Raw genomic sequence first — 24,817 nt, 5'->3', positions numbered from 1 at the left:
ATATCACTTTTTAAGCTGATGTCATGGACCTCATTGTGAACAACTCTGAGGGAACCCTACTTTGTGGTGGGAATAGGAATCTTTGCATTCAGCCTTCTTAGACCTCAAGAGGCACTGGAGGAACAATAAATAAGACGTTCCATATCTTATTGAAGAATATAGGATTGATTGGCATATGGATGGAAATTAACCCCAGTATACCAATTTTTCTTATACACATACACTCAATTCCAGAAGTGACTACTTTTTTTATTCTGAATAAAGGCAGATCTAAAATTGCTGAAGCAGATATAGGCAAAATAGACCTAAGTGATCATACTCCGATCTACATTTCTGTAGAATTGGGGTAAAGACGAAAAAACACACTTTGGAAGTTCAATACCAGCCCTCTTGTTTTAGGAAAAAAATGTCCAACAACAGTAAGACTTATCTGGAGGAAAATGATGCTGGAGAAATTTTTTCACTCTTCCTTGAAGATTGACATTTAGTGTGCACACCAATGATTTGATGTGATAATTGAAACCTGTGGTCCTGTGTTTTATCCAGGCCCGTGTCTCACTTGAACTTGAACTTGAACACTCTCTGCCTCGCACCTCATTTTTCTGGTTCGGTTCATTTACCTTTTACCCCAAACGTATTGATGGACTATTTGGGTTTTGGACATTAACCTTTTAGATCTGAACCATATGAACTGAACTGAACGTTCGATATGCGAATGATCATTGTGAACCACTGTGATCAAATTTTGTGAATGGCCATTCTAGTGTTTACTTGTCTTGTCCTGTTTGTCTACTTTAAACACTTAATGATAAAAGTACCACTTTTCAAACCTAATTGATCTGTCTCTGTCCGCTCTTTCTCACTGAGTCGAATCTATTCTCCTGGTTCTAGCCCAACGATCACTATAATATACAACTTATATAGATGGCAACTTTATTACACCAACCTATTATTCCTGTTACATGATGCATAACATGTCTTATTTCATTCTCTCTTTTTCACGGTTTCTAATTGAATATGAGGTATTTTTTTATCATCTCAAGACAGTTTTGTTCCTTGGGGTTTCTAAAATACTTGTGCGGGGTCAAAACTGGTCCCAGCTGTGTCCCTGATCTGTCTGCGTCTGTTTAACCTGTGGCTTGTAGCTGCCCCTGCGCATCTCGCACTTGCTATGGAGAGAGTGAGTCCTAGTTTGTATTCTTAAAGAAAGACAGACTATGCCTACTACCAAAGGAACAGAGCAAATAGCCCATGTCATGCAATCCAAACGGCCTGGTCAAGCTGGTGGTGCCTCTCGGAGCGTTTCATGTTATAGCTACAGACTGTGATTTTAAAACAAACTGCCTCCTGTTTATTTAGCATCTTGTGTCTCTAAACTGAATATTCTGTAGAATTTACCCCGGGCCCTCCCCTCCTTCCTTCTCACAGTGTGGACAAACTCTCAGAGTGGACAAACATTATGTTTAATTTTCCATCCAACCACGTTATGTCCATGTTTTGACCATATTGAAATAAAAAAAATATAATACTTAATGATTATAATAAATATTTGTTTATCTTAGAAAGACTGATTCAAGTAATCTAAACCTTAGTAACCTGGCTCTAATAACCATGATTCAATATATTAAAAATATGATTTAGGATAATTTAGTTTTTACAATTTAGCCAGAGGAATGGGAGAAAACGTGCCTCAAGTACAAACTCAAACAATGAATACTAAATGCAGATTAATCCAATAAAAACGGTTATTCAGAACTTCACTCAAGGAAATCTGCACCATTTTGGTTGTGTTTGAATACATTTTGTGAAGTATTTGTTCATGGGAATGGCTTAAGCAAGCTCCCTATTGATGCAAAACTGTGTTTACTTCACATATACCCAAAAATACTTTTTAAATTCAAGAATGGCCCACTTATGAAATATCAGCCTTTTTCAGCTAAACGGGTAATAGATAAACCCAAGAGTGAACAGCAGATGAAGTGGCTGTCTCCTACATTAGCATTTGAAAAAACTAACATTTAAGAAAAAAACAGATTAATTTGCTACAATTTGGCAAACCTTTTGTTAACTTCTTGAAAAAATATTATATATTATATATATAATGTAAATTATATTAGAATGATGATTTGTCTGCGTTATTCTGTGCTGTCTTTAATCTGAGGCATGAGTGCGCCTGCCCCTTATATGTGCTTGTTTGTTTTTTCTAACTAACAAAAGTGATGGACCACACCTTGCCGGGACAGGGCCTGGTTAGTGCATGACGACCAGGTGCCACAGTGTCCTTAAGCAAGACACTTCACCCACATTGCCTAGTAAAGCGCCTTGAAAGTGTAAACAGTTTTCAGAGTTGTCAATATTACATCGGTATCACAAACTGTCATTGGCTTTATTATAGATATGTGTGTACGTATTTCTGTCTGTTTATGTGTATATATTTATTTGATCAGTCTTATTATTATTAGAGTTTTGCTGAGTGAGATCCCCAGGGGTAAATATTTGTCTGTTTATAATTGAAAAGGACAATAAAAAGAAAAAGAAAACATAATCTCTAACCTATTAATCTAGCATAGCTTTACTAACTACCCTGAAGTCCATCATTAGCAAGCTCAGAGTATAACAAACTGTACTTAGCCATTGGAAAGCCACAGCTGTAAGCTGAGAGTTGTTATTATACTGTAGGTAATTATAATAATACACCACCACCACATCTGTACTGGGCAAGTGGACCTTGGACACAATGACAGAACTCAGTCCGAGCAGGAATCAATCCTCCGACCTTCGGGTTAGTGGATGAATGCTCCAACCACTGAGCCACTCTGGCCCCTGAAGCCTCTCCTATTGAGCCAGGGACCCAAGCTCAAAGTAAAGTTCAAAGCAGCACGACAGTCATATTTTTGTCTTTGGATTAGCTACATTCTCTTTTTGCCCTTGTAGTTGTTTATTTCTCCTCCAAATACAGCATCTAGCTTCACATAATTAGAGTGTGCTTTTTTTCAACTTCCCTCAAATTGTCCCTCAGACTCATCCCGAAAGCACCTCTAATGGGAACAAAAGGTCAATGCTAAATTATTCATCCAGGATGTCAAACAATGCTTGCAGGGTGTTATTTAGGGTGGGGGAGACCCATTTAATAATTCAACGGAAGGATTATATTTCTGTGAAAATCAGCACAGGGGTTTAGATGTGTCTCAGAGCCTTATCTCCGTTTGGGGCCCTCTGCCACTCCCTCCTGACCTTGGCTGTCACACTTCGCCAACACTGGAGGTGATGGAGATCTGTGCTCTACGCCTGTCTGCGGAATGTCACTATCTAACTTTCCTTACACCTTGGGTCAGACAGTACGGGTCATTCCGCTGCCAGTGCGATATCAAAAGCAGAAGTCTCTTTATGCACAGTGAGATTTTCTGCATTTTACCCGAGGTACACGCGAGCCATGTCTATTGCTCCTAATCGGCTTTCATAAAGTGAGGGGTGTTTACTGTTCCTCTCCTTGAACCGACACCTTAACGTGGTGGAGGGGTTTGAGTGCCCGAATGATCCCGGGAGCTATGTTGTTGGGGGCTTCATGCCCCTGGTAGGGTCTCCCAAGGCAAACAGGTCCTAGGTGACGGGTCAGACAAAGATCGGTTCAGAAGCCCTCTATGATGACAACAAGAACAAGGCAGTTTACATCGCCCGGATCGGCGTCACCGGGGCCTCATCCTGGAGCCAGGCCTGGGATGGGTGCTCCATGGCGAGCGCCTGGTGACCGGGTCTTACCCCACGGGGCCCGGCCGGGCACAGCCCGAAAGTGGTAGTGGAGCCCTCTGTCAGTAGGGTATTCAACTCGCACCTCCGGGAGAGCTTCTCCCATGTCCCGGGGGACGTTGGGGACATTGAGTCCGAGTGGACCATGTTCTCCGCCTCCATTGTTGATGCGGCTGCGCGGAGTTGTGGTCGCAAGGTCTCCGGTGCCTGTCGTGGCGGCAACCCCCGAACCCGGTGGTGGACACGGGAAGTAAGGGATGCCGTCAGACTGAAGAAGGAGGCCTATCAGGCCACTCTGGCTTGTAGGTCGCCGGAGGTCATCGACGGGTATCGGCAGGCCAAGCGAGCCGCGGCTCGTGCTGTCGCAGAGGCAAAACCCGGGCCTGGGAGGAGTTCGGGGAGGCCATGGAGGAGGACTATCGATCGGCACCAAAGAAATTCTGGCAAACCGTCCGGCGCCTCAGGAGGGGGAAGCAGTACCTCACCAACACCGTTTACGGTGCAGGTGGAGGCCTGCTGACCTCGACTGGGGATGTCGTCGGACGGTGGAAGGAATACTTCTGACACGTCTCTGCAACATTGCGTGGCGTTCGGGGACCGTGCCTCTGGACTGGCAGACCGGGGTGGTGGTCCCTCTGTTCAAGAAGGGGGACCGGAGGGTGTGTTCCAACTACAGAGGGATCACACTCCTCAGCCTCCCGGGTAAGGTCTATTCCAAGGTACTGGAGAGGAGAATCCGACCGATAGTCGAACCTCGGATTCAGGAGGAGCAGAGTGGTTTTCGTCCCGGTCGTGGAACACTGGACCAGCTCTATACCCTCCATCGGGTGCTCGAGGGCTCATGGGAGTTTGCCCAACCAGTCCACATGTGCTTTGTGGATCTGGAGAAGGCTTTCGACCGTGTCCCTCAGGGTGTCCTTTGGGGGGTGCTCCGGGAGTACGGGGTCCGGGGCCCTTTGCTCAGGGCTGTCCGGTCCCTGTATGACCGGAGCAGGAGCTGTGTTCACATTGCCGGCAGTAAGTCAGACCTGTTCCCAGTGCATGTTGGACTCCGCCAGGGCTGCCCTTTGTCACCGGTTCTGTTCATAATTTTTATGGACAGAATTTCTAGGCGCAGTCAGGGGTCGGAGGGTGTCCGGTTTGGGGACCACAGGATCTCATCTCTGCTGTTTGCAGACGATGTTGTCCTGATGGCTCCATCAAACCCGGACCTGCAACATGCACTGGGACGGTTTGCAGCCGAGTGTGAAGCGGCTGGGATGATAATCAGCACCTCCAAATCCGAGGCCATGGTTCTCGACCGGAAAAAGGTGGCTTGCCCTCTTCAGGTGGGTGGGGTGTCCTTGCCCCAAGTGGAGGAGTTCAAGTATCTCGGGGTCTTGTTCACGAGTGAGGGAAGGATGGAGCGTGAGATCGACAGGCGGACCGTTGTGGTAAAGAGGGAGCTGAGCCGAAAGACAAAGCTCCTACCCTCACCTATGGTCATGAGCTTTGGGTAGTGACCGAAAGAACAAGATAGCGGATACAAGCGGTCGAAATGAGTTTCCTCCGCCGTGTGGCTGGGCGCTCCCTTAGAGATAAGGTGAGGAGCTCGGCCACACGGGGGGAGCTCGGAGCAGAGCCGCTGCTCCTCCACGTCGAGAGGAGCCAGCTGAGGTGGCTCGGGCATCTGTTCCGGATGCCTCCTGGGCGCCTCCCTCAGGAGGTGTTTCAGGCATGTCCCACCGGGAAGAGGCCCCGGGGAAGACCCAGGACACGCTGGAGAGACTATGTCTCTCGGCTGGCCTGGGAACGCCTCGGGATCCCCCCGGAGGAGTTAGAGGAAGTGTCTGGGGAGAAGGAAGTCTGGGGGTCCCTGCTCAGACTGCTGCCCCCGCGACCCGGCCCCGGATAAAGCGGCAGAAGATGGATGGATGGATGTTTACTGTTGCTGAAGACGCAAAAGCAGATATTAATGCTATTATAGTCCGTTAAAGTGGAGAACGCTCTAACAGTCTCTTCCATGAAAGAATTAGAGCCAAAGCTAATCCTGTTACATGTTGTTGGAAAAAATCAAATAAACAGAAAAGCAGCGATAGCCGAATGAACGGGGGTTTAGAGGTAAAAGAGAACGGCTTAGCTTTACTATTCTAACAACGCAAGGGATTCTTCAAAGACTTCCGCATCCAGAGTCACTTATTTATCATTCGGAAGGTTAATTTTGAGGCACGTTATTATCATTAACTAAAAGATTGGGTAGTCTTGAATCTGGTTCCCAGGTTGAGGATCCAATTCAGCTGTTAGTGTTTATTTTGAGACGCATTACAATTAAAATACTGTGATGAAAGGGAATGAAATAACTGCCTTTTTGTGATAAATGCATTATTTTCTTTTGTACACTACAGTTTGTAAGGAGATTTTATTTGTTTGAGTCTTTACTATGACTTCATAATGACAAGAAAGTGAATATATTCGTATTAGCCAAAGCATAAATTAGAGTTGCAGCTCTCGGAATAGGTCTTTCCTTTAAATGTGCTTGTATTTAATTTGAGCTTGATAATCCCGTGTGCGTCATTGTGGGTGGCTTACACCTTCTGCTTTGCTTCCTCTCACTATGAATCAAGTAAACACCCTTAGAATTAGCATTAGAACACAGCTTTATTCTGGGGTAAAATGTAAACAAGATTATTTTTGTAGCATATCCTCGGATCACCCTCTCATGTGTTATTTTCAGAAAATAATAGTGTCTAAAAATCTATTTCAGTGTCCAACAATATGTGAGCTTTCATGTGGTCACATTTATAGTGAGTTATACTTAAATATCAAAATACTTTGCCGGAAATGACTCTCAAATGGCATTCCTCCAGTTTATATTACATTTTCTACATCCCTATTTTCTGGAATTTGTTCTATTGTCCCATATCTCAGCAGCCTCAGTGAACAGCTATCCACCCTCAATTTGCATCTTATACATGTTTTATGAGCAATTCCCGCTGCCGCAGTGTCCTTCAGATTAATGTGCAGTTGACAATATTTCTGTTTGTAAATGTCTGTAAAGTCAACAGGTGACCAGGACCTCAGGATAGACACAAGTTAAACAATTTCATTTTATAATGCCTGGCCATAGGATATTAGTAAAATAAAACTCAACAACGTTACTGTGTTTAGGGTTGATTTGTTGTATCTTATTTTTTATTAAACTGAATAGATATCAAAAGGAAAATGAATGTGGATGACTTTTACACCGTACTTGTTTAAAGACTTTTGGAACGTCGGGCTTCTGTCTCAAAAGATTACAACAATGTTCTGAACAAAATTATCACTTTTTGGCTATACTTTATTCTAATATTATTATATTAATTATATATATATTAACTTCAACTTCTATCTCTCAATCTCTCAATATCTCACGTTCTCTCTCTATCTCTAACTCTCTCTCTCTCTCTCTCTCTCTCTCTCTCTCACATACATATTTTGGATTTGGCCCTTAATGATAGATGACCAATGAACACTGTATATAATATACTTATATTCTACATCCTGCTGATTACTAAACGTTTATTGTTCCGTTTTCACCAGTTTCACCTGTGTAATTACAACACTGCCCTGCCTGAAAGAAAACCAATCATTTCCTCCTATTTATGATTAGATAGACAGGGACAAAAGGCAGTTGGTTGCTCATTCAATTAGCGTTTAATTTTGCACATTTAATTACCCACAGTCCTCTGCCATCCTTGACCCCGCAGGAAACCTCACATTACTAATGAGTACTTTTCTGATTTCCAAGCCTGGGAATTACATCAGTGTCTAGTTCCCCATCGCATGCACCTGCAAGAGAAGGTTGTTTTCGGAGCTTGTCCGGGCGGGAGCAAACAGACTTCACTTTCATGGTAAAAAAAAAGAAAGGCGTCTATCTTAATTTGTATTTTATTAAACCATATTTGTAAGGATTAAAAGTAGCTTAATGCTTTTTTGAGATGTAACTAATGACCTTGCACTGAAGCATAGCAGAAATAATAAGAGATCAATTAACATTTTATTTTGGGGCTAATGCCATGTAGGGCCATTTATGATTATTTTCACAATGTATATGATTTGAAAGCATTTCCGTGCTAATTCAGGGAGATCCTAGTTCCAAAAACAAGCAGGGTTGAAACATATTCAATCTAAAATAAAAGTCCCATTTTGTCCAAAGTCTGTCAAATGTATCTATTTTCAGATTGTGTTCAGAAGGGATTTGTTTTCCATTGTGCGTATGTTCGTTTAAAAATATGACTACATCTACATGTACGACAATATACAATACCTTTTTACTCTGTTTGAATGGATACGCATGCACGCTCACACAAACACACACACACACACACATACACACACACACACACATACACACACACACACACACACATACACACACACACACAAACACACACATGCAGCCACACACACACACACGTACATGCAGACACACACACACACACACACACACACACACACACACGTACATGCAGACACACACATATACATACACACACACACACACACACACACACACACACATATACACACACACACAAACACACACATGCAGCCACACACACACACACGTACATGCAGACACACACACACACACACACACACACGTACATGCAGACACACACACACGTACATGCAGACACACACACACACACACGTACATGCAGACACACACACACGTACATGCAGACACACACACACGTACATGCAGACACACACACACGTACATGCAAACACACACACACGTACATGCAGACACACACACACACACACGTACATGCAGACACACACACACGCGCGCACACACACACGTGCACACAATCAACCCGCTCTGAAGTTTATAGACTGTTGTCCCTCTGTTAGTCTAATGTCTGTGTTGTTGTCTGTCTTTTGTTGTTTTTGTTCTTGTTGTCCTCACTATTGTTACTATTGTTATTGTTTTGTATTTGTAAATAAATACATACTTTTTTTTTTCTTAAACTCTGAGGGATCCAAGCTTTTTTAAGGGCCCAGTTAAAAGTATAAAAAGTTAGTTTGTCTTTTAGAGCTTTATACCACACTCTGGAGATTTATTGTGGAAGTGTTTCCAACAAGTAAATCTGGCAAAACATTCCACCATACTACTGTAAAGAACACAGAAAACTTTATGCAGTAAAGAAGCTCAAACGTGCAATGTGATGACAAGCCAACAGGCGCTGTGCATCAAGCTGTATGGAAAATGCTGTCTTTTTTATATTGTGTTGTGAATTGCGGGTGGAAATTAGCCCATGGCTACAATTTAGCGTGTTCACAGCATGTATATCATGTATATTCATTAACATGCAATGTCTCGACCAAATAAATAAAGTGCGTAAAAGTTAAGAGTGATTCTGGACAGCTTAGCAGAAAAAGACAATTAAACATGTGTTTTTGAAACAATGGCCTTAAATTGCCAAGTTTTAGTACAACACCAATGGCAAACTTACATAAGCCTATAGTGTATGGGGGCTGTGGGTCCTTGGCCAGGAAATTCGGAAAAAGATAGATGTTATTTGATGTAAATTGGTGCATTTTATAGTATTTCATAGTTTGTTGGTATTAGAGAAGACACATTTCAATACAATATAATTTAAGAATCTCTATTCTCAAAAAGTTTACTATAGAGCAAGGTGACAAAATCCAGACTTTATATTAGTCTCCTAAAACACGGGAATGCATGAGTCGTGAGTACATGAATAAGCCCGTTGATGAGTAGGTAGTTTGGGATCTCTGTCAACAACAGGTAAGATTATCTTGTATTTTATATACATCGATGCGATATATATACTCTAATGATATAATTGTATACTGAATGTGACTTCTTTACACAATTAAACTACTTTACACAACTTCACACTTCAACAAATTAGTACTTACACACTTTTTGCAAGATTGCAGACACTCGCAATGGCTTCAGCCATTGTAAATTATCTCGTTGTGAATGTTATTTTCCATTTGGCCACTGCCTTTGATAACCACAAAATACTTGATAAACAGAGACACATTGTAAACAATGTAAAGTTTACAAAGTAAAGGAGCCAAAAAACAGGACAAAAGGGAAACAACCACAAATAAATTGAGTATCTATGCCTTATGTGTCAGTCCTGGACTACAAAGGAATCCTGTTTATTTTAAACAGGCTGGTTTATTGTTGTCATATTTGCTTGTGAGCAACATGAAATACCAAAAGTTGCATTCATGTTTATGAGTTTGTATGTCAGTAAGTTAGTTGAATTATGTTTTCGTGTTTAACAAACCTCTTTTAAGTTATAGTTGAATCTAAAATTGTGCCATGGTATCTGAACTCTACTACATCCTCAGGTCAGGTCATTGATTTCTAAACTGAACTCAAATTGTCTAAGGACAGAGCCTTGAGGTACTCACATGGTAAGATTTTACCCTACTAAGGGAGTCCATGGATATTTCTATTATGTCAACTTGAATAATAACACCATATGATTCACTGTATCGAAGGACTTGCACGGGTTTAAAAAATCTTTAGCTACTCCAACAATCTTTCCCGTATCTAGACTTGATTGAATTGATTCAGGAAGATGCTGCATGCTGTCTCAGTAGAATGATTATTTCTGAAGCCGAACTGCATAAAATGCAGAAGGGACTCTTTTTGAAAGTGTGTTGTTCACCACCAACAAATCACAATTTATAAATTTCAGTCACAAGATTTTAAGCAGTGAAGAAAATACACTCCTCAAAGTGCTATTTATTATATGGTTGATTGGAAAGGCTAGACAATGGTTATAATATTTTTTTCCCAGTGATTAGCCGGATCAGCTGGTCACTGTCACAACACATGCATGATTAAAACAACAGATTTGAGCACAGGTCTGAGCGAGGAAATAGACATGTTTTGGGAAACACATGGAAGAAAGAAAGGAGACGGTTTTGTGGACGTTAGAGCTGAGCTAAAAGTGCCGCTAATGTGGAGCTAACAACAAGAAAACAATCTTCTGTGATGATGCTCTGTGAGGAAAACATCCAAACCAGTGCAAACCTGGACAGATCAGGAGCCACAGGTAAAAACACAGGTCAGAGTGTAATAAAGTATGAACATGACTGTGTCCACACTAATGTGACTGTGAACACAAACACAATGCACTCATATGAGTCACTACATGAATAATTTGTCTCTAAGCTTAAATTATAAAAATAGTGTGGGGTGCACGGTGGCAAAGGCGGTTAGCGCTCTTGCCTCCAAGAAGGAGATCATGGGTTCTCGGACCAGACCAACATCATATGATCTCTCTGGGTGGAGTCTGCATGTCCTCCCCGTGTTACCGTGGGTTCTCTCTGGGTGCTCCGGCTTCCTCCCACCGTCCAAAGACATGCATGTGTTGATTGGCAACTCTAAATTGGCCCTATGGACAGGTGTTGAAAATTAGCATATTCTGCTATAACACTTAAAACATTGCATCTGGTTCGTCCAATGCTATGTCCATATTAAAAAAAATTAATACTGAGCTCATATTGAGTTGTGCAGCAGCAACCAACATGTAACCTTTACTAGGCTATCTAAACCCATTTATTTATTATTTCTTTTTGTTTTATTTTTTACGTTATGTTCGGCCAGCGACCCAGCCAGAGCGCCGAAATTTGGCCCGTGTCCAAATTATATTTTTTCAGAGATCACGTAATTTTCCTTAAACATGCATTATGTAACTTTTCTTTTCAAGGGTCCGTCACCTGCATGTCTCCATGAAAATGTTATTACTTTGTCAAAAATATTCCACAGTACCGCATTAAATGTATCTATCTGCATGGAGACAGTCAAACGACACCAGGCCAAGGTACAAGTCAGAGGTTTCATTTATAAACTGTATACATATAAAATGGGGTCCCAACGTGACGTATGTGACGTTCTGCATTTAGTCGTGCATTTAATTGATCAAAAGACAACTTGACATGGGATTGGGGGTTGTGTCCGAAAACTCCTTGTGCACAGTTTCTGGATATGAGGCAGAAGGTGATCTACGCTCAGAAAGAATAGAACGAACCAGTTTGAGGAGGTTTGTGTTTAGTGCGTACTGCATAAAGACCCCTTTACGCTATATTTGCAAGAAATATATAAAATAATAGCATACTATTATTTTCATAAGTTTGTTATTCCGAAACCGTGAGCAGGCATATTCATAGGAGTTTATCTAAAGTTTGTCCTAAGCAAGCTTCTAGGGCCCGGTGGTCCTCCTCATGTCACACACACTGCACCATGTGTCTCTGTCCCTCGTCTCACACATCATGCTGTGTCTCATCCACACGCTCAAACTTCTGCATCCACGTACTTCAGGCATGTGAAGTAACAATTACTTTGGTTTTGAGAGCATCATACAACAGTTAAGCACAGTTGAATATTGGCTAAAAGCCATTTTATTTTAGGACTATTTTACTCTTTTGTCATGGAATCAGACATACGCCGATGCTATTCCGTAACACATCGAGAACACAATTCAACCTAGAATATGAAACGACACAGAAACATCAGACATTTGTGTGGCATGCATGGGAGAAAACGCGGGGACTTTGTCAGCCAGGCCGTTGTAAGGAGCCTGGCTGACCCTCCTGCGTCTCACCCCCGCGTCTCACACCGTTTTTTCCCATGCTGGTTGGTTTTATTAGATATTCTGGAATAGGCGGGTCACATTTCTCATTGGTCAGCCTCACATCAAGGCACTTGGTATTTTTCCGTAGAGATAAAGCCTGCAAGGGGGGTGCAACTCCCCCCCCCCGGGGCAACATTCTTTGGCCCATCTTTATGATACCTTCACAAACAAATGCAGTTTGTCACACACCCGTTCTTCTCTTAGACTAATGATGCAGATAAAATATCACTATTATGCAGATAAAATACATCAGAAATATAATCATATATTCACATTTTATCACATTTACCTCCTGTTTATCAAAGCATTAGTCACTGTCTCATATGCCAAACACATTACTCTTTTCAGTTTTCAACATGTCTTTCATATTGGTGTTAAAATTACACTTTTACACTTAAAAAAATATGCACATTTCTCAAACATTGAACACACTTCTTTTCTCTCGGCCCACAACATGTCTACAGCATTACTGTCCTAAATTTTGAGTCAGATTGGTTAATCTCTGTAATTTGACAAACAGACCATTTATCTTGTCTATAATTTGTGCGGTGTGATGGGAAATATAGAAGTACAAGCGGAAAGCCCTTAAACCCACTGCTCTCTGGTCAGTCACTTTGACTCGTCAGGGACCTCTCTGGACACCCCAATAGAATCAAATACGTAGTATCAGGTGCTACTGGGACCAGACTGTCCACTAACCTCTCGACCTTGACCCTGCGGTATGGTTCTGGGTGATGCTGATCTTTGTTATGACCATGGCTGGCCACAAAAGGGATACATAGGCACAACGTCCCACAAGTGTCCCCACACCACCATACGTCCTCTCTTGGTTTCTTAAGAGACCTTCCTCCGCTGCTCGCTTCGGTCACACCTATGACACATATGAACTGGTACATTTCCCATCTCAATTCATAATCTCATTAACATTACATGTAGTTATGTTGTAGCAGATAAAAAAGAACTCTCTTAGTTAGTGCAAACAACTGTGGCTGTATAATATGCCATTGTGTTTCATCAGCTACTGTCATGTCAATTATACATTGTACATTATTACACATCATGCATTTCATAACCTTTCAAGTTGATCACTTATTTTCTTCCCTCTATTCCAGGTCTGTGTATGTTTCATTTCCCGGTAAACACAGTTGTGTATGTTGATCGATTGTCCCGATTGTCCCGATTGTCCCGATTGTCCCGATTGTCCCGATTGTCCGATGCATAATACAGGTGTTCAGCACCCATATTATCGTCATCACTGTGATGATGATAACTCGTTGATTCTTTTTCGCAGAGTATGGTACTCTGCGCACCGTAGCCTCTGGCTCTCGTTCATCGTAGCAGAGTATCGTACTCTACTGTAGACTCTGGACAAAACTCATACAAACGAAGTCCTGCGTCTGCGATGTTATGGATCTGGTGCTGTGTTGTCTGCTGCACCCATGATCCTGTCCCTCCTCTGGTGAGGACGACACGGTGTGGCTCCGTCCACTTTGCTCCGTCCACTTGGCTCCGTCTCTGTAAACACCACATCTCCAACACGTTCTGCTGTGGTGATAAACAAAGTCTTTTCGACAGTTCAGTGTATTTCAAACAGTTTTCTTGTTTACAATTTTTTTTTTTAGTAATTATTCATTCGGAACATTTGTTTACACATACATCCCCCCTTTTGATAAATGGCCTTGCCCATTTGTCAAACTACTACATTTAAACAAAATTAAATAATCCAGATAGTTTACAACGATGTAATCAAGGAAGAGATGGAATTGCGTCTGTCACTCCACTCCGCAATGTCACCTCTTGACCTTTCACAGTTCAGCGGTCACATCCCTGGCTGAGCCCCCCTTCCACGGCGCTGGGCCCCCACCCTGTGTGTCTGTAATCCGACACTGCCTCTGCGATCTGTAACTTGTAAATCTGTTTTACCACCATTTGTTTCAAACTCCAAATGTTTCAAACTCTAAATGTCTCAACCTCTAAATGTCTGGTGTCCACGTGTAACTCCAAATGTCCACGTGTGTGCGCGTATGTATGTGTGTATGTATGTGTGTGTGCAATACAAATACATCAAACAATACTAATTATTTAAATAATTCCCCGTTTGAGCTGGCCATAAGGGTCAGTTCACAACTTAGAATTCTTCACATAATTAACATCAAATTTCACATCTCCTCTGTTTGTGTGGCCTGAATAAAGTCACCCATCTAATGTAATATGTGCTAATCTTTTATATGTGCTTCAGGTGAGTTCCAAACTCAATCTCTCACACCTGCTCATGTGGTGCTTTACAAACATTGTGTATTAGTTTGTTCTAGCAAGTCTATATGTGTATTAAAAATCAAAATGATCCTAAACCTTCCCCTTGGTTATAGTTTTCACTATCTTCAGGTAATCTGCGGGTCTCGTAAAATTTATTCTACTGCATTACACTCCTCCCCCCGGGTCCGTCCTGACTCCGTCCTGAGTCCTGTAATGTTAAGTTCCTGTTATCACTGGTTTTCATAACTTCTATAACGTCTAAATTTAGATGATATTGTCTTATTTAAATATATTCAATTCTTGATTGAATCTCCACAATCCTTCACGTAATCCCTTTAGAATGTCAAATTCTTTCGCTGTTAATGTTAACTCTTCTCCTTATTACCCATCACGTCAACCCTCCCCCTGAGGTGGTGTTGCTCTTAATTGTCACTGTGATAAGTAAAGATAACGACATCTGCTCCATCCTGAGTCCTCTCCAGATTATTTGCCAGTCAATAGCCCCTGTTATCTCTGGCTATCTTTTATGACTTGGTGTCCTGTTGTCTTTAGTTAATGACCCATTCATGTCTTTCCAAGGAGGACATCGGACGTCACTATTTAACTTATTCCCTCGCTTACGTCTACATGCAGTACAAGGTTTCCTCATGATAATACAAATAAATAAGTTACTGATATAACTTTTACTATCACTTTACTTACTACTCATTCTATGTCCAAAAACTTCAGTAGTCACTCATTTAACCATATTATCACTCCCAGCTCTGTGCCTGCATTTGATCCTAAATTTAAAAATACTTCTGTCTTTTCGTCCTGTACTTTCATCTAGTCATGCATTATGGTTACATAATAAGTCCAAAAGATAATTTTGTCAAGTCCAAAAATAAAACAAAACAAAACGTGGCTTTGTTTGGTGCACACAAAAAACACGATACCGTAAAAACACAACTTTTGTCTTCTATGTCGGGGACAGGAAATGTCCTGTCTGTGATCACATTCCCCAAAAAATTGGCCATCTTTAAAAATCTGAATTCATCTTCATCTCTTATCAAGTTTAATAAAATCTTTATAATTGATTGTTGTCAATCAAACAAAACCCTAAATTTGTTGAAATACTAAAATTTAAAACCAGCTGAGTTTAGTTTTACTTATTTCATCAGTTCAGAGCGTCCTCTGAACTGCTTTCCCCTCTCCTGCCTTGTTGACCCCCCTTATCTCCCCCTCTCTGCCATGTCATCTGAGCATACTGGAAGTCTCCCTCCAAAATCCTCTTATGACTTTTCCTTTGGCTTTTTACAGTTTGGGGTGATAATTTTGGCATTATGTGGTCTCGGTCGTCTGAGAGAAATGCTACTTGCTTTACAGTCACGGTCAATGTCAAGCTTCTAGAGAAAATTCCTTATTAGATTCCTCCGGACATAAACGTGGTGTTTAAGATTCACCCGTGACTGCAAATTTTAGATCTCTCAGAATAACGCCTTGTGATCCTTGTATGATTAATTGTGATTCTCACACTCGTTAGTTAATCACTATTAATCCTCATTCACACATTCACACTTCTCTCTTACTTACTTTGCTCGTGCACAGCGCTTACATTCACACATATTTCCTCAGTAATATTAAACTGGGTATTTCCTCAGTAATACCTAAACTGCGTATTTCCTCAGTAATATGAAACTGGGTATTTCCTCAGTAATACCTAACTGCCTTGCTTTATGTGAGAAACTTATCTCGTCCATAAGCCTACAATATTTTTTCCAGTAAATATCAAACTAATGCATAAAACGTTTTATGGCTAACTCTTTTTCACACACAAATTTTTTCTGACCTCTTTGTCGTCTGTGTTCTCCTGCTGCTTCGAAACGACGCGCTCTCCTCGCGGAGAATGAGGTGCGATGGGCGGCCACGGGAAAATTGGACTTCTTTTAGCTGTGCACAGACTTCACCGATTCACCGGTCAATCTCCGCGAAGGGCAGCTGGTCATCCGGCTCGAAGGACCAGAAAATGTCATGGAATCAGACATACGCCGATGCTATTCCGTAACACATCGAGAACACAATTCAACCTAGAATATGAAACGACACAGAAACATCAGACATTTGTGTGGCATGCATGGGAGAAAACGCGGGGACTTTGTCAGCCAGGCCGTTGTAAGGAGCCTGGCTGACCCTCCTGCGTCTCACCCCCGCGTCTCACACTGTTTTTTCCCATGCTGGTTGGTTTTATTAGATATTCTGGAATAGGCGGGTCACATTTCTCATTGGTCAGCCTCACATCAAGGCACTTGGTATTTTTCCGTAGAGATAAAGCCTGCAAGGGGGGTGCAACTCCCCCCCCCTCTGGGGCAACATCCTTTGGCCCATCTTTATACCTTCACAAACAAGTGCAGTTTGTCACACACCCGTTCTTCTCTTAGACTAATGATGCAGATAAAATATCACTATTATGCAGATAAAATACATCAGAAATATAATCATATATTCACATTTTATCACATCTTTTTACGGTAATTAAGGAACTTGTGGATTGAACATATAGAATGGCTCCATTTTTGAGTAAGCATCTTGTCCTTCTGAAAAACTACAAATGATTTCTAGACAGCATGAAATTACTGTTTATTTTGAACCAGACAATGCTTTAAAACTGGATTAGGGAGCTAAGATAAGATAAGATAAGATAAGATATTCCTTTATTGTCCCACATGGGGAAATTTCATTGGTGCAACGCAGGTAGATACAGAGGTAGATACAGAAGAACAGATCACTTATAGGAAGTCTGAAAAACACTTTCAGTAGAAGATCTCCTATAAATAAATAAAAACTCCCATAGACAAATAAATAAATAAATACATAAATACCATTGCATGTGATCACGACAGCAATTGCACATGAATATGTGTCACGACAGCACATAGGTTGCACATGAATTGCACATGAATTCCAACAGCAATTGCACATATGACAGAATTGCACATCAGTATTAGGTTAGGTCAGTATTGCGAGTGTTCAGTACTAACAGTTTTTGTTATAAAGTCTGACAGCAGCAGGAAGGAAAGACCTACGGAACCTTTCCTTCGCACATCGAGGGTGGATCAGTCTCTCACTGAAGCTGCTCTCCAGAGCGGAGAGAGTGTCCTGCAGGGGGTGACACTCATGGTCCAGCATAGATGTGAATCTAGCCAGGACCCTCCTGTCCCCCACCTCCTGCACCGAGTCCAGAGCACAGCCCAGGACGGAGCTGGACTTCTTGATGACTCTGTCCAGCTTCCTCCTCTCCCTCTCTGTGATGCTGCTGCTCCAGCAGGCCACACCGTACAGGAGGGCTGATGCCATCACAGAGTCGTAGAAGGTCTTCAGGAGTGGCCCTGTCACTCCAAAAGACCTGAGTCTCCTCAGGACGTAGAGCCGACTCTGGCTCTTCCTGTACAGTGCGTCTGTGTTATGAGTCCAGTCCAGTTTGTGGTTCAGATGAACACCCAGGTACTTGTATGAGTCCACTCTCTCAATGTCCCGTCCCTGGATGTTCACTGGTGAGGGGGCAGTGGGGTGGCGTCTGCGGAAATCCACCACCATCTCCTTGGTCTTCCCCGCGTTGATGAGGAGGTGGTTCCGCTGACACCAGTCCACAAAGTCCTGCGCCAGTCCTCTGTACTCCGCGTCATCGTCGTCCGTGATGAGTCCGATGATGGCAGAGTCGTCAGAGAACTTCTGCAGGACACAGCTGTCCGTGTCATGTCTGAAGTCTGCAGTGTAAAGGGTGAAGAGAAAGGGCGCGAGGACAGTGCCCTGGGGCGCCCCCACACTGCAGGTCCGAGTGTCAGACACACAGTTCCGGGCTCTCACAAACTGGGGTCGGTCTGTGAGGTAGTCCAGGATCCACTCTGCCAGGTCATACTCCACACCAGCCGTCTCCAGCTTGTCCCTCAGGAGCAGCGGCTGGATGGTGTTGAAGGCGCTGGAAAGATCGAAGAACAGAATCCTCACAGAGCTGCCAGGCTTTTCCAGGTGAGAGAGAGAGCGGTGCAGCAGGGAGATGACGGCGTCCTCCACTCCGATGCCAGACCGATATGCAAACTGCAGCGGGTCCATGGCTGAGCTCACGGTGGAGCGGAGATGGTCCAGGACTAGCCGCTCCAGTGTCTTCATCAGGTGGGACGTGAGAGCCACTGGCCTGAAGCTGTTGAGGTCTTTGGGGCGCGGTGTCTTAGGCACAGGTACCAGACAGGAGGTCTTCCAGACCTGTGGTACCACCCTCAGCTTCAGGCTCATGTTGAAGACATGCTCCATAACTCCACACAGTTCATCTGTGCAGGACTTAAGGAGCCTGGGGCTGATGCCATCAGGTCCTGCTGCCTTCCTCACTTTAATCCTCTTCAGCTCACTCCTCACCTGTGCTGCTGTGACAGTCAGTGGTTGGCAGGGGGACTGTGTGCTGGGGGGATGGGTGAGTCCAGGCGAAGTGGGGAGCCGATGGTCCGGGGCAGATAAGCGAAGAGGAACAGATGCAGGGCATTGTCCAGCTGTGGAAGAGGGAGCATGCAGCTGTGCAGGGGGAGGGGCGGGTGACCGATCAAACCTCAAGAAGTGAGCATTTAAATCATTCACCCACTGTAGATCCCCCTCTGTCTGGGCAGGGGGGATTTTGAAGCCCGAGATGGTTTTCAGGCTCCTCCACACTCCCTGAATGTTCTTTTGCTGCAGCTGCTCCTCCATCCTCCTCTTGTAGCCGGCCTCAGCCTGCCTGATCTTCCTCCTCAGCTCCTTCTGCACAGTCCTCAGCTCCTCCTTGTTCCCTGACCTGAAGGCTCTCTTCTTCTCCTTCAGCAGAGCCTTCAGTTCACGGTTAATCCATGGCTTGTTGTTTGGAAAACACCGCACCGTCCGGGCGGGAACAATGTTCTCAAAACAGAAGTTGATGTAGTCCGTGATGCACTCTGTGATGGTGTTGATGTCCTCCCCATGTGGGTCATAAAGCTCAGTCCAGACAGTGGTGCTGAAGCAGTCCCTCAGAGCCTCCTCGCTCTCAGCAGACCACATCCTCACCTCACGGGACACCACAGGCTGCCTGCGCACGATGGGTTCATACAAAGGCCTCAGATGTACAAGGTTGTGGTCCGAGCTTCCCAGGAGAGGGAGGGGGGAAGAGGAATAAGCCTCCTTGGTGTTGGCAAAAAACAAGTCCAATGTTCTATTCTCTCTGGTGGGGCAGGTAACATACTGGGTGTATGTTGGTAGAACAGAAGAGGGAGAAGCGTGGTTAAAGTCACCAGAGATGAGGAAGAGAGCCTGTGGATGCTGTGTTTGCAGCCTACAAGTGCAGGAGAGCAGTGCTTCACAAGCATTTTCAGCATTGGCAGACGGGGCCACATAGACTGCGATCAAAATCACATGTGAGAACTCCCGGGGCAGATAGTATGGCCTCATGCCAATAGCCAATAGTTCAATATCCTTGTTACATAGCTGCTCCCTCACTGTGCAGTGTTCGGGTTTGGACCAGCTCGTGTTCACATACACCGCCAGACCGCCTCCTCTTTTCTTCAAACATTCTCTCGTTCTGTCCGCCCGCAGCAGATGAAAATTGTCCAAACCTACAATAGAGTCTGGCATTTCTGCTGGTAACCAGGTCTCTGTGAAAATCAAGACGCTGCTGTCCCTATAAATCCTCTGGGACCGCATGAGGCTCGCTATTTCCGTCATTTTATTTTGAAGGGACCTCACGTTACCCATGACTATGGCGGGAACCGACTTCCTGTTTTCTCCTCTCTTCTCTCAGAGTTTACGTCCAGCCCGTCTGCCTCGTTGCGTTTTCCTTAGGATATCCGCCGGGATAACGTGACGATCTCCGGGTAAGACGACTGTTCTCCGCAGTTTCATGAGTTCCTCCTTTGTGTAAACACGGTACGGCGCCGGCCGGGGGGCGGGGCCGGAGCCGGGGGGCTCAGAGCCAAGACACATCGCAAAGACACGACGAAAACACTCAATCCAGCCGAAAAAAGTCAAAACAAGTTAATTTAAAGCGATTCCAGTGCGTGTCCCGATCGTTCGTGAAGTTCCTCTTTCATATAAACGTGTATATAAACGTGTACCGACGACACGCCGTACTTTAGCGCGGCCGGAGGGCGCGGGGGGGGGGGGGGGGGGGGGGGGCTGGTGGGCTCGCTCGGAGCTAGCTCACGTCACAACAACACAACGAACGCAACGAAAAACGCTCAAATCCAGCCGAAAAAAGTCAAAAACAGTTGAATTAAAAAACTATTCCAGCGCGTGTCCCTATCGTACAGTAAAATAGAAAAAATATACTAATTATATTTACAAAATATAGGAGATAAAGCACAATAACTGTGAGAAAGAAGAGAGAGCGTTTACACCGGGCTGCCAGCTGTACCAGCGCCTTATGACGCATGAGCTACGACCAACTAACAATAGGATTTATATGTCAAATTACAGGCCTGTTGGAGTAACAAAGATTTCAGGGGAATTCAAAACAGTGGAAACAAATCAATAAACAGGATGAGCTATTATCAGGAGGTTACCCGGTGGGCAGGGCTTACGCAGCTCAGAAAAGGAGCTCTCAGACTAGAGCAGCAGATCAAGAAGGATTAAAACATCTTGTTTTTCAAAAACAGTAAAAGTACATAGTGTACAAAGTACACTATGTACTTTGTATCTTTAAAGTACACAGAGTGTACTTTGAAGATACAAAGTACACTATATATCTTCAAGATACGTAGTGTACTTTTAATGGCAGCTCACACAATGTAAACACAACTTCACACAGACTGCATAGTACGCACAAACATTTTCTTCTACTTCATTTCTATCGATTACTTTTTAAATATTATTATTACCCACACAACACTCAAAGTAGTTGTGGAAAAAGTAAGAGAACTTTTGATTTGAGGGAAAAATCAAATGAAATCCTCAGTCATGTTTACAATACTTCTGTAATAATGCAGTTTACAGGTCTTATATGATCTATTATTCATTGTGTGTCTTCTGTGGCCGTATTGAAGATAAATAAACTTACTGCATCTCTTTACCATGGACATATTAATCGACTAATATTTGCTTTTCCCATTTTCATAGTATTTATATATACTTAAGCTAACTACTAATTGTGCAGTAATTGTGCATTTACAGTATTTAAGTACACAGATCCAGTGACAATATAGTCATTGATGCACATCATTTATGCTTCATGGCATCTATTCTTGCCACAGCTGTGGATGCCTCTGGGAGAAGGGCTGTTTAGTACTGCCTGAGCACACATCTCATTTTGTATATCTCAAGTACAATTGGCCATATACATAAGACCATACACATTAAATATCTCAATATATCAATAATAGAATAGTCTTTTGAAGTTTTGGATGAAAATTGTTACATATTTTGATAATCAGAAATAGAGCTGGGTTGAAAAAAATCGATTTTCCGATTTTTAATTGAGTCGCATATTAATGACTGATTATCGATTCGTACGTCCAAAGATTGATTTTTTTTATTAAAATTGTTTTCTACATTTCCCTCAGTGAACTTCAATCTACCTTCAAAAAAGATAATTCAGGACTCCTGGATTATCTTTCTTGAAGGTAGATTGACCCTTAACCTTTTCATCAGTCTTCCAGCCATCAGTAACTACCAATACTTGTAAGATTTGCTGTTTAATATTGATATAATACTAGTTTTAATATGTTGCTTCTCTACACAGTCATGAAGTGAAGGAAACGGTTCAAATACATTTTTCATTTTTAATAACATTAACCCCCGGATCGAATCGAAATCGGATCGAAACGGAAATCAGATCGAAATCGGATCGAATCTGAGAAAATCGGAAAAAAACGATTTTGAAACGTAAAAATCGGAATCGAATCGATTCTTGAAATTTGAATCGAAACCCAGCTCTATTCAGAAATGTTCTAAAACGTGCATAGACTTTGTCAGTGACATTTTCAAGGTTAACTTTATTACTCCCTTGTAAGGGAAATACATTTTCTACATTTGACCCATTCTTTAACCAGTGTTGCTGGGTAACCTGTCAGGAGCTGTGAACAGCTGTTCTTTGCGCTCTGGGACCTTGAGCTCAGCTTGGTCAGATCCACCTTATGATGCAACATCTATTGTGCATGTTTTGGGTTGATGGGGGGAAACCAGTGCGTCTGGAGGAAACACGGGGACACAGGGAGAAACATGCAAACTCCATTCAGAAAGGCCCAGTCCAGGAGTCAAAATCACAACATTCTTGCTTTGCCCTGTGGCACAAATGGGAACAATTTATGAAAAACTCAAATATGCAGAAGTATTACTTCCGTTGTTTGGAAGATTTTACTTAACACTGCAGGATTTTGTTCTTTAAACATCTATAAAACAACTATATCATCTTCTACTCACCTTTTACATGCAATAATTTACTATAATCATCATAATCCTGTGTGGCACTTGGCAGAACTGCTGTCTGTTGAATACTGTCCTGCTTCTCAGTGTCTGGGGAACCTCTGGAGACTTTTGGTGTGAGTGTAGTGACATAGCACTGAATAAAACACACTCTCTTACACAAATGGCATAAAACTTACATAAAACTGTCTATGTACTGTATTAGCGAAGGTTGCCCCTAAAAACTGAACACAGAAGTGCTAGCGCATAGCAACCTAAGTTGGTTGTATTGATTGATTTTACAGATTTGTTTGGATTTCTAGATACAAAATATATGGTTTCAGTTGTTTACCGTCTTTTCCGGACTACAATTCGCACCTTTTTTCATAGTTTTGGCCGGGGTGCAACTTATACTCCAGAGCGACTTCTATATGATATTATTTGTTATTTTATCACTGGCAACCACAAAAGAGCGCTCTAGGCTCTAAGCGACGCAGAAGAAGATTGGGCACTTCCTCTACCTCTGGAGTTTGTGGAGTTGTTTAGAAGTGACACAGAGGAAGAGGAATTCAATGGATTAAGTGGTTTGGGGTAAAACTGATGCTTTGGTAAACTTGTTAGCATGTTCTTTATGCTAGAGTTATCTGAATAACTGTTAATATGTCACGTTAACATACCAGACACCACAGTTCGTAGCTGAATGTGTTACGTTAGCATACGTAAACCTATTCACCATGTTCTCCATTTTATTCTTTTAAATTGCATTTCAATTGATTTCAATTCAATTTCAGTCTGTTCTTGGTCTTGGATTCATCAAATAAATTTCCCCCAAAAATGCGACTTATATCCGGAGCGACTTATGTATGTTTTTTCTTCTCTATTGTGCATTCTTTTGGCTGGTGCGACTTATACTTCGGTGCAATTTATAGTCCGGAAAATACGGTAATAAGAGCATGTGAATAGAGAACAACACACAGTACAATCAAGTAGAAGTTGTTGGTCCGCAAACACAAAATAAACGTTTTTTGTTGACACTTGGGAAAATATCACATTCTAATGTTCAGTAGTATTTAATATAGATGGATTAGATACATAGGTATTTTAAATTAATTCAAGTTAAGTTCAGGATTCATAAAGCTCCTGAACGCGTCCTCTTGTCTCCTCATCATTTCCACCTGTCCGAATATCCATTCTGGCCTTAAAGTAGTGCTCTGGCCGGCAATCCAGAGCAGTGACAGCTACACACCTGAACCAGCACCTTACAGTCCACACAGTTCGGAGTTATCTCTCCAACATACTGCATTATGTGCGTAATGGGAGCGGCGGCTCTGGCCAAAGACTTAGGGTGACTCACTGTGCTCACATGTACGTGTAGCATCACTAAACATGGTCCAGGTTTGCTTACTTAAAACTTGTAGCTGATCACTTCTCGACCTCAGACCTGGAGGAGGGATAAATGAGTTGCATAGCATTGCACCATCTGCCTTTTAGGGGGCAGGAAAGACATTTCTGATCCTCCACTCTCATTTAAAAAATAAAATATATTTTTTTAAACTTTTGCTCCTGGTACTATTTGCAATGCAATTTGGATTGAATATGCATGATGAGTTAATTAAAAGAAACCCAAGCCCAGTGTTGTGAATTCTAATCCCAACTCCGACAATTTACTGCATGTCCCCCCTGCCTTTACTGCCTAATAAAGCCTTTGGGCCCAACAAATATGTTTTAAAAAAAGAGTGTTCCCTATTGACTATAAAAAAAAAAAAAAATCTGATATGTTTGACTGTTTTCATTCC

The 24,817-nt window shown here is 42.6% G+C and overlaps 1 protein-coding gene across 2 annotated transcripts in view; it reads left to right on the top strand.

Annotated features, from left to right (window-relative positions):
* The window catches only part of LOC140381517 (carbohydrate sulfotransferase 8-like), a 144,858-nt gene that overhangs the window by 5,789 nt on the left and 114,252 nt on the right, over positions 1–24,817 (top strand). The gene's annotated exons all lie outside the window — the stretch shown is intronic.

The sequence above is a fragment of the Eucyclogobius newberryi genome, unplaced genomic scaffold, assembly GCF_026437365.1.
Source record: "Eucyclogobius newberryi isolate DKJ021-1_F unplaced genomic scaffold, fEucNew1.0.hap1 SCAF_5, whole genome shotgun sequence".
NCBI lineage: Eukaryota > Metazoa > Chordata > Actinopteri > Gobiiformes > Gobiidae > Eucyclogobius > Eucyclogobius newberryi.
The sequence above is the reverse complement of the archived record's forward strand: the minus strand, read 5'-3'. Positions and strand labels throughout refer to the sequence as shown.